The following is an 11,348-nucleotide window of genomic DNA, read 5'->3' as shown; positions in this document are numbered from 1 at the left end:
TTTTTTTTTTTTTTTTTTTTTTTTTCTGGTTATACTGTCACAGGAAATTCTCACTGTTCTATTACCTTTTTCCTGTTGGAACTAGCCTTAAAATAAAATGAATAAATAACTACATATACATACATATAAAAATATGCAGACAGGAAAGCTGTTGAGGTCTGCAGAGGCCTTGATAACGCTGCTGATGAGGTTGCCAGCTTTGCCTGTGTCTGAGCTGAACAATTCCCCACCAGCTCCCCAACCCCTGGGAACTTGAGGGGAGGTAGTTGTGAAGTTTCTAATTCTGCCTACAGGTGTCTGGTTTGAAAGACACCACATGACATGCTGTAATCTCATTTAGGAAAAGGGTAATTAAATAAAAATACAGATGTGTTACGGTCACAGCTCCTGAACATCTGAAATGCCCGTCGGTTTGAAAAAAAGTGAAGAATAAATCTCTCTGGAGGAGCACTATCCTCTCATCTGTTGTAATGTTATTCACTATTAGTACTTTAAATAAAAAGAAGGGTTTTGAACGTCAACATCTGCTCTTAACCATCTCTTTACAGCAGGAACACTGTGTTTGAAAACAAACAAGACAGGAATGCCTAAACTCCCCTCCTTCTTCTGCTCTGTGTATTCAAATATTCCTGCCAGTGTTTACTTGTTGCACATTCTGCTCCATCATTTGGTGKTTTTAAGGTGCTGTAGATTATCAAAACCAGAGAAGTCATCAAACCTGCTCAGCTTTTCATAACCAATCAGATAGTCACCAGTCTTGCCCTCTTGAATCATTAGCTTTAGAAGTGTAAACTCTGCCATATTCTGGATAAATTGCTTGAAAAGATTATTTTGAAAAAGATTATCCTGCTTTAAGATGGACTCTTCCCTGCTCAKTAGTAATGATGATCGTAATAATGATAACAATAAACTGACTACAGAATTCATCTGGTCTCAATCCAGTAAAATGTTTAACCCCATGCTTCACTTTTTTAGCATGTGTGCATCCCAGCAGCAGAGTTGAGCTCATGCTGTGGCTTTTTGCTCCATTCCTGCTGAATTCCAGCACGTGCCACTCCTGTTGTGTATTTGAGTCAGGCTGTTTCTGGAGAATAAACCTTTGGGATTAGCTAATACCGAAGAATTGTTAATATATCAATTATCCAATATGATTTAGGAGGATTGCAATGACAGCTGAGTGGTGTTTCTACCCCARTTGTTTACTACATATTTTCCAAGGTTGCTGGTCTCTGATTGCCACTGTTTAACCCCTTTTCTCTTGTGCTGCCTGAGGGAAGGAGATCCAGATGCGAGAGACTTGGTCTTGGAGGAAGAATATGGAAGTAAAAAGCCTGGTGGGATTGTTGTGAACCTTTCCAGAAATTTCCTCCTAAAGCCTGAGCAGTTGTAATTGTGSTATTTCTTGGAGCTCTTCTTTTTAKTATCCCMAAWATAWACCCCARCACACTGATTCTCTAGAGARGTGCAAACATACACGTTTCTAGTCYTCATGGTGTGGTGAAAGAGAGTTTAAAACATGACGTGGTTATTATGTTTAAGGCTCCAAAATCAAAAAAGCACAAAAAATCTTCTATATTTCTTAATAATTTTTCAGGATTTCCAAGCCAATTTCAAGCCTTTCTGAGACCTGACAAATTTGGAGCACTTAGTGCTGGCAATTCCTTGAGCTCCTGAAGCCTAGCTTATGGGGCATCAGATTTTTGTAGAACTTTCTAGAGAATTCATCCTTCCTTGCTGTGCTGAGCATTATAGAAACACCACATAGGGTAAGGGGTTTAAACTATGTACAATCAAAATGATTATTAAAGAGTAGGAACCACAACTGCCACAGKTTTTATCACCTCAGACCCCTAAAGCTGCACCCAGCTCCCTGCACGCACAACTCAGCGATGCTGCTGGGGGATTTCTCCACTCTTGATCCTCCCACCCCTCTGTATTTGCAGCCATTTGAGATCACCAGCGAGCAGGGGAGAGCAGAGATCCCCAGCAGACCCCTGAGGGTATTGGCTTTCCAACTGGACTCCTTGGGTTGTTCTTAAACACCAACAAAATACCTGAGAATCCTGCCATTGTCACAACTGGTCTTTGAATCAAGGGCTCTTAAACAGAGGATTTGCCATTCTTCTTTTGTTCCACACTCCCAGAATGCTCTTAAAATGAAAGAAAGAAAAAAAAAAAAAAAAAAAAAAAAAAAAAAAAAAAAAAGAGTAAAAGCCCAACCTGCAATGTGCTGTCAGCTTTACCACGACAGCCAGAGGTGGAAGGGATGGTCAGCCAAGATTGGAGTCCCAGGCTTTGTGATTTCTCGTTGTGAGTTATGGCTGCATGTCAGCAGCAGTAAGTAAAGCAAAACTCAGTAGCTAGACCGGTGTTCTGTTCAATTGCCTGGGSCCCCAAATGAAATTTAATAAGCAAATGTAAGATTTTAGTGCTTTGGAATGGAAACTTTATGGTAACTTCTTTGTGCAGCCCCTGTTTAAGTGATGCATCACGTGTACAGCGCGTACAGCGCACCTTGGATGCTGAACCCAGCTCTGCTGCTCCTCTCCCAAGCTGGAGCCAGGTAAATCCTCAGCTCACAGAGAAAGCTGAGTGTGGTATCTTCTCTGGGGTATCTTCTTCTGGGGTATCTTCTCTGCAGCTCCACTCACATGGATTRGGATGAGAATCCTAATGGCTGTGGSAGGTGARAAAACCTCTGYTGGTGATTTTTTGGAGTCAGGGGTTAACAAGTCGTGTTCAGGGTTGGCTTATGGAGCGTAGATACTTTGGGTCGTTCTTCATATTTGAAAATACAGAGGTCTCCTTTGAGATTCTCTGAAATTATTATTATTTTTTGAGACACAAATTTTAATTGCTCATGTTTGACTAACTAAGGAGGATGGAGAACTGTCTCATGGGAAATGAGAAAAAGCTCCTTATTTTAAATATCCATTGCTTCTGTTCCCTGCTCAGGAATAGGTGAGGAGTGCATACTCTCCTCTGCTGCCAGTTTCTGTATTGCTTTATCTGTTATTCTACAGTTTCTTCATTATGGTGGCTCACAGAGACATGTCAGCTGTTCCTCATCTCTCTCCAAGCATGRAAATGTAGTCTTGAGGGGTGTGTTTAGGATCAGATCGTATCAGGAGCTGTTGGCAGGAATGCACTGAGATGGCAAAGGGAGCTTTACCCTTTTCCCAGCTCCCTGCTACTGTTTCCCATTAGTACCAGCTGGCACAGCCCATTTGTCAGGGATTTTCTGYATGTTACTCTATACCTCCAATACCCATGGCTGTCTTTAGGAGATGAGGAGCCTGAACAATTCCCAAGAAGGGGTGAGTTCAGTCTAACAAGGTCAAAAGAGAAAAGCATCCTCTTTACCTTGCACAATTGTCTATCCCAGCTTTATGCCCTTCCAGCACATGCAGRTGATGTGGAAAGGGGCAGAAAAACAGGGAGACCTCTCTCTAGGGAAAAAAATTCCAAACTGGCCACAATCCTTGTGCTCCTTGGGTACCTCTTGTGTGCTTTTACTGGGGTAGGGCCCARGCTGAGGCTGCCTCACTGTGCAGATACAGACACTGAGGACASAAATTACACAAAGTCTGTTTCAGCAAAGTCTTTCAAGTTCAGTCACTGAAAGGTCCCCCACGATAATAAACCCCTGTTCATTCCTCTTGCCTCCTCACGCGTGTGTTTATTTCTGTTTGCTCCTTTCTTTTTCGCAGATGGCAGATAAATCTTGTCAGTGCTTTTTTGGCTTTGCAGCCTTTTCTCAATCATCTTTCCTTTTGTATCTCCAGCAATGTGCAGATCTGGTGGTTTGCTATTTCTGCTAGGCGTATTTCTTTTCCATGCTGTCTCATTGTCTCAGTCTTGTGCTTTTTTGCTGGGTGAAAGAAGAGACAAATTTCCAGTAGGCAAAAAATAAACCAGCCCCAGCTCATGAAAAAAAATGAACCCTTTTTAATCACTGCTATAAAATGTAATGGTTTGATGCGAATTCCTTGTCAAGGTTGGAAGACTGACCAATAGGTCCCCGAGAAGCATCTTTTGATCTGTCTCCTGGATCAATTGGAATTTTATTGCACATGAGGAGAACAATACCRCACGAGCCCTTGAAGTGGAGCGAACGCAGATGACATTTTTATTCATTCTCAGCCAGATTGCCTGGTATTGTGTCCCTTCTGTGAAAAATGACACTCTGGCAACAGGCCACTGACTGCAAAGCATCTTGGCATGGGCCTCCTGTTTGTCTCAGCCCGAGCTGAGCATCACCAGAGATGCCAGACTGCTGGCCACAAGCTGARGGTGTTAAAGCACCATCTTTATCAGCATCTCGCTGTCGTTTTTGATGGGAAATGCTTGAGGGAGGAGGRGTAGTTCCTGACTGGATTTTTGGTGGTATCAGCAATTGGGGAGGGAAGCAGCTCTCCTGGCTGGCACTGACCAGCACATTTTGTCACAGTCCTACCAACCCTACACAAATYATTCCTCAGAGGTTCCAAGGCTGTGCTTTCCTCTCTTTTTTCTCTCCTTGTATCTCAAGCGGAATATTTGAAAGCCTTCAGGTGACTGGGAAGACAAATCTGATTGACTTCCAGTTCTGTTTGAGCCATCATAGTTACTGCAACATACCCAAAAGCTCATGGATTTCCCACTTTTCAGAGGGCAATGACAGGGACCTGTCRTGCAATGTCTGGGGCCAGGTGACTCTGAGCTGTGGGTCCCATTGTAGCAGGACCAAAACTGGGTGTAATACCATGGCATTTCTATATTGTAGAGTAGTTCATATCATGAATCATTTTTCCAAGGTCTCTGTTGGGTCTTCCTGCCTTCTGAGAAAGGATTTTAAATGGAGAAAGTGGAGGAAGATTTTCTTCTTCCAAGCACAACAGTTTAACCCACCTGGACACGCTGCTGTGTAACCTGCTCCAGGTGAGCCTGCCTTRGCAGGGGTTTGCACTGGCTGATCTYCAGAGGTYCATTCCAWCCCCARCAATTCCYRATTCTGTGAACTATTAATTTTGTARSKWSYWTKGATTTTTATTAAATTTAAATATTTTTTGTTCCATCCAAGTACGAGTGTGGTAAGGTGTGCAACAGCCCCCGCYGTGCACTAGGAAACACTGGGCTGAAAACTGGATGTGAATTTATCCTTCCTGCTGGAACCAGGCTCCCTCTGTGCCTGCTGCTGTGGAATGGGTATTTCCCTGACTAAASAGTCGCATTTTTCTGAAGGAAGGATGATATCTTTGCCTTCAGCTCTGATGCAGTGTGACAAGTACCGTAGGACCTGTCATCATTTATGAAGTCAGCTCTGTTTCAATGTTAATAAGTCCTTAATCAAGACATTTGTTTCATCCAGGATGTCACATTTAGCAGGGAATTGTCAAATGCTTGAAAACTGGAATCACAGGAGCACTATTTGATGCTAAGTGGTATCTGCACCATATCTGAAGCTGGAASATGCCAGGAAAACATCCTTCACATTCTGCACTGATATTTCCAAGCTTTCAGGACCAATCATGGGTTGGCTGGGTATGTACATTAAATCTCTCTGTTTATGTGTGGCATACTATTATATTCTATATTTAGTAACTCGTTCTCACATTGCTTATCTGTTCCTTATTTTCCTTGGCTGGTTCTTCTGCTTTTTAAAATAATACTGTGCAGCGTTGGGCCAATCACTTGAAACCAAGATTGACGCTCTCAGTCCAACAGAAAAATAACTGAAATTTAAAACTGGTGCTCCTCATTCTCGTCTGCTTGTGATATGTAAGGAAAAAGAAGAGGCTTGAGCCAAGCAGCTGCTGGTGGGATTAAGTGGGAAGCTGTCCAGGGAGACCAGGTTGATGATTATCATCTCCTGTTCCTGATGTTGTCTTCAAGAGGAACACGGCTAAGGGCTAAAATTGTATCTCTAATATCTAGTTCCTGTAAATCTTTTCCACTTGAAAAGAAGAACAGGAAGTTATAGTGAAATCATGGCAGATATTGTCCCAATGCATTTTCCTTCTTTTAWTTAAATTACATTTAATATTGTGCCTTTTTTTTCCTAGTATGAGCTTGTTTCTGTCTGCAAATAGGTACATTACAGTGGCAGTGGTAATAGGAAACACACCTGTACATGCATCATCTCCTGCTATAAAGCAGTGCCATTATGTACAAAACATCTGCAAAGTGGAAGATTGAAAAGTCTTTTTTTTTTTTTTTGCCTTAGGGAACAGTTTGTATTTATATTTTAACTCTGCTGTACCGTTGCATCCTTCTCATGAGCCAGACCCCTTGTGGTAATTCTGTGCAGACACAGAAGGAGTCCTGGTCATATCTGTGGGGAAAACATTCTGGTTTGCTGTTTTCCCCTGTTTCTGTCCTGAAATAGTAAAATATAGCTTTAAAAAAGAATTATAAAATAGTACTTCAGATTTTTATTTTGAGTTTCCACMGTCATTCCTGGTTCCAATCAGTTGATCAAAAATACTGAATGTATTAAGGATTCATGTTTTCTTTAAAAAAAAAATGTTGTGTTCTCCTAAAAGCCCTTTTTCTCTATAAAATGTTGTATTTGAATTTAGTCCAAGTCATAATGAGTGCTGGAGCAATTAAAGTATCAGCCACTATAAGGAGTCTTGGGAGCACAGGAGACAGATAGGATCAGGGTTTAAGCTACTTAAATACCTTTTATGAGAAATAAAGATTTCACAAACCTCAGTTTCAAACAAAATAGTTGACATATGCTAAGCTCAAAGTACTAAACTTCTTCTCCTGCCCTCTCCCACTAAACAAATAAAGATCTATGAAATATTTAAACTTTATATCTGCAGGAAGAAAGAAAACACTTTATTTCTATTTAAAAATTTTTGGCAGGTGCTCAGATATTTATGATAATRGGATCATAAAATGACGTGGAAAGGTTAGCGGGAAGGTGTGGTGGGAATTTTGAGTGTGACTTTGTGAAATGTCGCATTTGTTAAATCTTAGTCTAAGATTCCAATGGGTGTTTGTGCATTTACATGTGCCACAGTATAGTTATTGTGYATTAGGAAATGCTTAAATCAACAAAGTGTTTGTGTGGAGGGCTGGATCAYGCCTTTACATGCTGCAATCAGTTAAATTCCTTTGATTTAATTCTTGTAACCATTACCCTTAACAAAAAAAAAAGAAAGAAAAAGCCTTTTAAATATTTTTCATTAACACATACTATTAAGTGGGTAAGTGCCCTAAGTATATTTTAATTTAATTTAGATTTAACAGCAACATTTTTCCCATACTAATTAAATGCCAGTTTGTTATTAAGAAAATATTTATTGAAGTTGAACTTGGTGATAGATACATATCTATCACATCACTGTTAAACCTCATTAAATAGTGTTTTAATTGCAATTTGTTTTTAATTACCATTCATTAAGCATATTATTAAATCTAAATTGCRTGCTTATGAAAGACGAGTTTGCCAATACAAGTGGCTGAGGCCCTTAACTACTGCCTCGCTTTTAGGTTCCCATCATTTGAAGTGTGTGGGGTGAAAGTTTGATCTATATATATTGTTTCTATTATTATCTCCCTCGCTGCCTGTGTCTCCCATCTTTATTAACTGAATTATTAACATCTGAGGCRGTCAACAGATATCAAAGGCAAAGAGAGTATGAAAAGAGGTGACAAAACAGGTCTTTGGGCAAGGAAGCAGGGAGGAAGGGAAAATAGCAGTTAAACAGGGCAGTGATACCAATTAGCTAAATTGGAAAAAGGAAAGGATGGGGACTGGGAGYCTGAAAGATGCAGAGGGATGCTGTTAATGACCTGAAGAGCTTTTKAACTTTGGCTGATCATGGATAATGTGGCCAGGGTCAGTCTGAGACAGCCCTGCAGATAGAAGTTGAGGAAAGAATTACTGGTCCCAGTCTGGSTCTGACACAGCTGCCAGTGTGGGAAGGGCTCATCCTCAAGATCAGACAGAGCATCCTGCTGCTCTGTACAGTTCACAAACAGTCATAACAAAGAAACACCAACACCTTTCAGTTTTTCCAAATTTTGACCCAGAGGCAGCTCTGCCCCACTTTAGAAATACCACTCAAAGGAATGAATGTATGGGATGTCTGAACTTGCTTTTTTAAGCTGTGTTTGCCTGATTTTTTAGTAGTAGCCCATGAATCTAAGCCCATGAATCTAAGGCAAAAATCCTGAGATAAGAAGCTTTCTTTTCTAAGGATATCAGTTCTTTCAAGAAAAAGACCCCACTGAGTTAGGTTTTTAAAGGCTGGGTGGTTTTTTTTTTTTAAGATCTTAAAAGAAAAGAGTCTTTTGGAGCCTTCCCTCTAGGAGTGACACTTGATTTTTGCCAACAGGCAGGAAAGGGTGGGAAGAAAGGTGTGAGGTTGTTCTTCTGCTGGAGATCAGCTCAGCATAACCAGTTAGAGAGCTGGAGAACCCTTCCCAAGGGAGATGGAGAGGCAGCAAATGACAGAAAGCACTGTCCCTCATGGGTGCAGTGTTGGAATCCTTTATTGTGCCAATGTCTGACCCTGTYAGAACACTCAGGGAGGAATTAATGTGAGTGGGGGCTTCTCAGTGCCATGGGGGAGAAAAGACATTTATATGTGGAAACAGCAGAATCAGCCTGAGGTAYTGCCAGCTTTCCCATGGGCTGGATAAAGAAACACAGTAAAACTCTGCACATTGACACTCTYTGGCTCTGGTTCTCCCCGCTCTGAGGATGGTTTTGTTCCAGGTTATCTCCATTGACTCCAGTGGATTATCTCCAATTCACAGTGCAGTTCAAATCAGAGGCAGGACATCTTTTCTCCTCTTTCCAATTCATGAATCTCTTTCAAAACCTTCTGTACCAGATGTTACAACTGTAAGCAAATCATCCTGGCAAACCAAAGTATCTCCTCATGAGTCTGTGTCACAGTAGGCCCTGGTGCCTCTATCTGCCTCTGGATCTTTTGCTCATAAAAYATCAGTTATACAAGGTTTTTTTTGGCAGATGGGTATCTTCCATGAAAAAGCCATTTCCATTCCAATGCAACAGTGCTTTTATATGGCCCGTTTCAGCCCCTGTTGCACAACATTTTCTGCACAATGATTCATTATTCTATCTTTCTTCTTGATATGCTGAATCATGGGATGAGGCTTTGCCAGCTGCTTTGTATGCCAACAATAACTCGCTCGTGTTTCAGAGATGGAGAAGGCTGCACAAATCACTGCAGCACAGGGAGCCCGGACGTTTGGCTGAGGGGAGCTCTCAGCAGGAATTTAAACTCCACATGGATGGGGAAGTTACCTTTCAGCTCCTGCTCTCTTTGGATGGCTGGAGGGAGCTGCACATGGCCTCCACTTGTCTGTACGAATCTGGAGAAGGCTGAGGCTCCTGCTGCCTCCAAACTGATGGCAGTCAGCCCCTCCTGCATCTCTAAACTGATGGCAGTCAGCCCCTCCTGCACCGTGGTCCCTCAGCTGAGAGGACATAAATCAGTCCCCTCCTCCATGGAGCACCATCTGCACTCAAAGGCTTGACTTAGCAGCAACGTGGAACGGTGGAGGAGGTTTTGGAATGACCCACACAGATCCATCAGGTGCCTCTGTGGGGTTCCCTGACACCATCTCAACACGTTGATGGGAGGAGGCACCAAATTCATCCCTTTCCTGCTGCAGCAGCCTCGACAGTGCACATTTCCCACGAGTCCTCCCGTGGCTCCTGRGTGCAGGGGTGCTGGGTTACASCACAGCTGCTCGCTTTCCATAAYTCAGGGCTTGGGTAATKATTTTTAACTTYTATTTAAAAATTAATTTGCTTTTGTCAGTGATGCACAGGGTCCTCGCAGAGGCAAATGATGCTTTCCCTTGGCTATGTTGAAGTTCTTTCTGATTTGTTTTTGCTGGGAGATTCTAACTGTAGCTATTTATCTGATCACAGAGAATTCAGAGTTCACTGAGTATATTTACAGCTGTTCTGAGAAAAGGGACAAGATTTTGGTCAGAAAGGAATATATTACACTTCTTGAAAACAGGAGTGTTAAAAGAAATGCTCTTGTATTTTTAATACTTTTTTTTTTTTAATTTGAATGCTGTATTGTAATTCTCAGTGTACTTCAGTTTGTAGAACAGCACAGTACTATAGACCTTACACACTTCAGACAGCCACTTGAAAGTCCCTTGGTTTTCTTTTGAAAACAGTAAACCAATGAAAAAAAAGATCTAGATTATGAAGGTGGTGTCCTAATAGACCTTGAGGGTACATGTGCACATCTAATTTTTAAGYGTAATTATTACAAAAATTCCATATACAAAAGTATCCAGTAGTTTTAGGTGTTATAACCTGAGACTTCTCTAAGGAATGTTCCTCCCCCTGTGCTAATTGAACACTCATGTTCCACAAGAATCTGTCCCTGTGCAGTTGGGCTTTGATGTGAGATATTAGAAAGGTCAGATTTTAAGAAAAGTGTGGACAYAATTGTCTGACACGTGGATGTACAGAAAAGGTCAAGGGACTCRATGTTTTTATTCAGAGTTGTGGGTATGGAAACATTCCTCTGATGGACGCTTTATTTCTATAATATTTGTACTTCTGCTTTGGTGTTTCTGCTTCAGTGTCTTCATTAAGTGCCCAGCATTATTATTCCATGTATTTATGTGTTTATTAGCTTTTCTCTTTCTTCCTTGTGTGTCACCTTCTCGCCTGCCCTCCTYCTCTCCTCCCCAAGTGATTCTGCAGGGCTGCCCTGCCCCAGAAGAGGCTCAGCCCAGCTCRGATGGGGATCCACCTAGCAACACCACCACACTAACGCTGGCTTGGGAAATTTGCCCTACAGGAGTTTGTCTTGATTAAAGGCTTCGGTCTGCCTTTGCAACACAAACATGGGAGCCCCCATGCTGCTCTCTGAAATTTACAGCGTATTTTCTTTTTACTCAAGCATATTGAGGCAGAACAGAAGAAAGGATCAAAGGTACCGTAATGTTTCTATAAACAAGTACTACTTAGTTTGGTTTTTTTTATCTTGGGTTTATTTTTTTCCAAACAAATCTTCTAGGCACATTAGGCTCAGATTTCATTTTATTGCCAAATCACCAGCTGGCAACAAAATCGCATATGTCTGTGTAAATACAGTGGATGAGAAGCTGAACAGGAGATTGGGAGATGATTCAAGCAGTCATATTGGCTTCTACACCTTAAAATTTGACTGKTTTATCTGTCTATTCAGCAATGTCCTGTACAGACCCCATTTCAGCATGAAATACTAAAATCTCAGCTTGGGGTAATTCTGTCTGTGGTTTTCCTCTCTCCTAGTGAATTTACAGGAAAACAGATAATTCTCTGGGACTATAACTCWGAAATTCATTTTTTGTTTGCTCACCAAGTGATG

The 11,348-nt window shown here is 41.4% G+C and overlaps 1 long non-coding RNA gene across 3 annotated transcripts in view; it reads left to right on the top strand.

The window, feature by feature from the left end:
* Positions 1–11,348, top strand: part of LOC130580473 (uncharacterized) — a 101,879-nt gene that overhangs the window by 61,373 nt on the left and 29,158 nt on the right. For all 3 annotated transcript variants that reach the window (XR_008966116.1, XR_008966115.1, XR_008966114.1), the window contains one exon: positions 5,351–5,523. This is a non-coding gene — a long non-coding RNA (uncharacterized LOC130580473). The remainder of the gene's footprint in view (positions 1–5,350; positions 5,524–11,348) is intronic.

The sequence above is a fragment of the Malurus melanocephalus genome, unplaced genomic scaffold (assembly GCF_030028575.1).
Source record: "Malurus melanocephalus ecotype Western Australia unplaced genomic scaffold, MMel_1.1 scaffold_338, whole genome shotgun sequence".
Taxonomy (NCBI): domain Eukaryota; kingdom Metazoa; phylum Chordata; class Aves; order Passeriformes; family Maluridae; genus Malurus; species Malurus melanocephalus.
This window is presented reverse-complemented; position numbering and strand designations above follow the sequence as displayed.